Source organism: Myotis davidii, unplaced genomic scaffold (assembly GCF_000327345.1).
Source record: "Myotis davidii unplaced genomic scaffold, ASM32734v1 scaffold364, whole genome shotgun sequence".
NCBI lineage: Eukaryota > Metazoa > Chordata > Mammalia > Chiroptera > Vespertilionidae > Myotis > Myotis davidii.
The window spans coordinates 602889-607663 of NW_006295560.1; positions in this window are offsets into that span (position 1 = coordinate 602889).

Genomic DNA, 4775 nt, shown 5'->3' on the forward strand with positions numbered 1-4775 from the left:
ACTGCAACAAACTAGACAACCTGGAGGGAATGGACAAATTCCTAGAAAAATACAACATTCCAAAACTCAATCAGGAAGAATCTAAAAATCTCAAAAGGCCAAGAACTATGGAAGAAATTGAAGCAGTCATCAAAAAGCTTCCATCAAACAAAAGCCGAGGACCAGATGGCTTCACAGGGGAGTTTTACCAAAGATTCAAGGAAGAACTAAAACCTATCCTCTTCAGACTACTACAAAAAATTCAAGAGGAAGGAACGCTTCCAAGCTCATTCTATGAAGCCAGCATCACCCTAATACCAAAACCAGGTAAAGACAACACAATGAAAGAGAATTACAGGCCAATATCCCTCATGAACATAGATGCCAAAATCCTCAACAAAAGCTTAGCAAATCGGATACAGCAGTACATCTGAAAGATCATACACCATGACCAAGTAGGATTTATCCCAGGGATGCAAGGATGGTACAGTATCTGCAAATCAATAAAGGTGATACATCACATAAACAAATTGAAAGAAAAAACCACATGATCATATCAATTGATGCAGAAAAAGCATTTGACAAAATTCAACACCCATTTTTGATAAAAACTCTCAGCAAGGTGGGGCAGAATAACAACAGACCTGTTCAAGAGGATTGAAATCATATCAAGGATTTTCTTAGATCACAATTGCATGAAAGTAGAAATAAATGAAATAAAACACTCAAATACATTCAAACACAAAGAGGCTATATAGAATGATATTGAACAATGAATGAGTTATTAATTAGATCAAGGAAGAAATTTAAAACATCCTATAAAAAAACTAAAACAAACACAAAACAACCTCAAATTTATGGGAAACAGCAAAAGCAGTCCTGAGAGGTAAATTCATAGCACTATAGACCTACCTCAAGAAACAAGAAAAATCCCTGATAAACTATTTAACCCTACAACTAAGATAATTAGAAAGAAAACAAGAAAAGCCCAGAGTAAGTACAAGGAAGGAAATAATAAAGATCAGAGTTAAAATAAATGACATAGAGACTAAAAAAACAACACAAAAAAATCAATGAAATAAAGAGCTGGCTCTTTGTAAAGATAAAAAAGATTGATGAATGGCTAGCCAGACACATTAAAAGACAAACAGTGAGGACCCCAATAAACAAAATTAGAAATGAAAGAGGTAAAGTAACAAATGACACCATAGAAGTACAAATGATTTTAAGAAAATATTACAAACAATTATATGCCAAAAAATTGGACAACCAAAGTGAAATGGACAAATTCTTAGAAACATATAATCTTCCAAAACTGACTGAAGAGTCATAAATGCATAAAAGACAAAAACAAACAGACAAAAAAACGACAAATGAAATTCAAGAAGTAATAAAAAATCTCCCGGGGGGTGGCGGGGAGGGGGGGGCAGAGAATCCTGGACCTAGCAGCTTCACAGGGGAGTTTTACCAAACATTAAAAGAAGAACTAAAACCTAGTCTCTTCAAACCATTCCAAAAAAATTCAAGAGGAAGGAAGGCTTCCAGCATTATCCTAAGTCCCAAACCAGATAAAGACTGCAAAGAAAGAAAATTACAGGCCAATATCCCAGATGAACATAAATGCCGAAATCCTCAACAAAATATTAGCAAATAAAATCCATCTATATATTAAAATGATTATCCACCATGCCCAAGTGGGATTTATTCCAGGGATGTAAGGCTGGTACAATATTCACAAATCAATAATTATGATACACCCCATAAACTAACTGAAAAATAAAAATCATATGATTGTATCCATAGATGCTGAAAAAGCATTAGACAAAAGCTAGCACTCATTTTTTATAAAAACAAAGTGGTAATAGAGGGATCATACCTCTATATAATAAAGGTCATATATGACAAACCTACAGCCAACATCATACTCAATGTTATATCCACTTTCACCACTCTTATTCAACATAATACTGGAAGTCTTAGTCACAGTGATCATATAAGAAGAAAAAATAAAAGTCATTCAAATAAGAAAAGAGGAATTGAAACTGTCATTATTTGCAGATGACATGGTATTGTGCATAGAAAAACCTTAAGACTCCACCAAATAAAACTACTAGGTTCAACAAGTTAATTTAGCAAAATAGCAGTATACAAAATTAACATCAAATAATCAAAGGCATTTACATACATCAATAATTAACTCTCAGAAACAGAAACTAAAATCAATCCCAAATATATTTGCAACAACAAAAAAAATAAGATAACTTGGAATAACTTATCCAAGGAGATTAAAGTCCTATATTCAGAAAACTACAGGGCACTGAAAAATGAAATAGAGGAAGATACAAACAAGTGGAAGAATATACTGTGTTCATGGATTGGAAGAATTAACATAATCAAAATGTCCATACTTCCCAAAGCAATCTACAGATTCAACAAAATTCCTATTAAAATACCAACAGCATATTTCACAGATGTGGAAAAATACTCCAAAAATTTATATGGAACCAAAGAAGACCCAGAATAGCCACAGCAATTTGAGAAAGAAGAAAAAAATAGGTGAAATCACAATACCATATATCAAGTTATATTCCAAAGCCATGGTAATCAAACTTCCTTGTACTGGCACAAGAATATGCATATAGATCAATAGAACAGATTAGAGAACCCAGAAATCAAGCCATGCCATTACACTCAATATTTGACAAAGAAGGCAAGAACATAAAATGTAGTTAAGACAGTCTCTTCAATAAATGGTGCTGAGAAAATTGGATAGGTACATGCAAAAAATGAAACTGGACCACCAATTTACACCATACACAAGAATAAACTCCAAAGACTTAAAGATAAATCATGAAACCATAAAAATTCTAGAAGAAACCAAAATCTCAGACATCTCTCCTAGCATATGTTTGATGATAAATCACCCAGGGCAAGGGAAACAAAGGAGAAAATAAACAATGACGCCAGTGTCCCACATCAAGCCTCTGGCCAGAGGCCCCTCCCTCCTTGTAGCCAGGGTGCAAGATGCTGGGCCCCCAGCCCCTCCCTCCACATGGCCCGGGCATGGGACACTGGGCTCACGTCACCGGGAGCAACCTTGAGCCCAACATTCTATGGGTGACCACGAGCCCAGTGTCCGCTCCTCAGCCTCTGGCCGGGGTGTGGGATGTTGGTTTCACATTGCCAAGGCGATGTCACCAGCGTCCCCCCAGCCCCCCCACCCTCCCTCGCTATGGGCACCAACATCTTTGTCACAGAGTGATGGTTAATTTGCATATTACTCTTTTATTAGATAGGATATATATAAACCATGGACACAGACAATAGTGTAGTGAAGGCCAAGGGGGTGGGGCATAATAGAGAGGGTCAGTGGGGGAAAAGTGGACACAATAAAGATAAATATAAAACAAATTAAATATTCTCAGATACTATCAATAATAATTTATATTTAAAAAATAAATTAAGAAGTGAGTAAAGGGAAGTCTGGGCATTATAAGCATGTTCATCTGGGCAGTGTCATCAGGAAACTGGAAGTTTCACACTCCCAAGGAACCACTGGTCCATTCCCTGAAAAGCAATGAGGAAATGGATCAAACAAAGAGGAAGATGGGTGCATGTTCAATGAAGTCATGAAGATGTAGCAATGGTACTTTTCTGTCAGTCTAGCATTTCACAGGAGAGACAGGAGTCAAGAGGAGGATTCTGATGAATGAGGACTGGAGACAAACACCACATAATAACTGGAGTCACAGAGAAACTGACTTGTATTTCCTGTCAGACCCAAAAAGCCATGGAAGGGCTGTCAGATTGAGAATCGACTCACTAATTTTCAGGGTTCTCAGGGACATGAGAGCTTTGGTGTGTGTACATGGGTGATGTTAAGGTGAAAGAAAGATGAGCTCCAGGGGCATTCCAGGAGTCAAGGGAAGGATCCTGAGTGAGCACTAAGGGCACACCCTTACCCTGAACAGACAGGCCCCACGGACCCTGAATCCTGATGTCACCCTTGGTTGAGCACTAGCAAGGAGAGCCTCATGTGCATTCCCTGACTGTTCCTCTCTGGCACCTCAGGAAGTGAGGGCATTGACCTACAGCTGTGAGACCTAGATGAGCACAGCGTGGCAACCTAGGCCCTGCCAGGAAACAAGGACAGAACTGTGAATTATAGCTCTGAGGAACATAGACACTAGAGACATGAGGTGGCATAGAGACTGCCCAAGCCATTATCCCTGAGATTCCTTAGGCAGGGCACTTAGACTACCTCTGTAAGGGAGGGTGTCAGAGATGTGAGGGCCTTGCTCTGACTGCAGGGTCCCCAAATAAGGAAAGGAAGGAGTTCCAAGAAGTCAAGGTGAGAACCTTGAGTGAGAATGTTGGTTCCTCTCAGAACAATGAGGGCCCAGAGGACCCCACCCTTGTTGCTGCCATGGGATACTGGGCACTGTCGGCATGATGTGATGATGTAATCACTGCTTCTAATGGTGTCACAATGCGGGAGGGACTTGGTCTAAGGGGTATGACCTGAGGCCAGTAGTGGGAGGATTTCTAGGCTTTCCAGAGGCCAAGGTGAGTACTACAAGGATCAAGTTAACCACACACCCTACAAAAGTGAGTACACCATGAAAGTAATTCCTTACTTGGCCTTGAGAACCAAGGACAGGAATTATCAGGGAGGAGATCCTCACATTCCCCTCTGGCCTCTGGGTGGTCCTGGCCTTAATATGAGGGCCATGCCCAATGGTCATGGAGAAATCATAGAATATTAGAGGCCTGGTGCACAAAATTCATGTACTGGG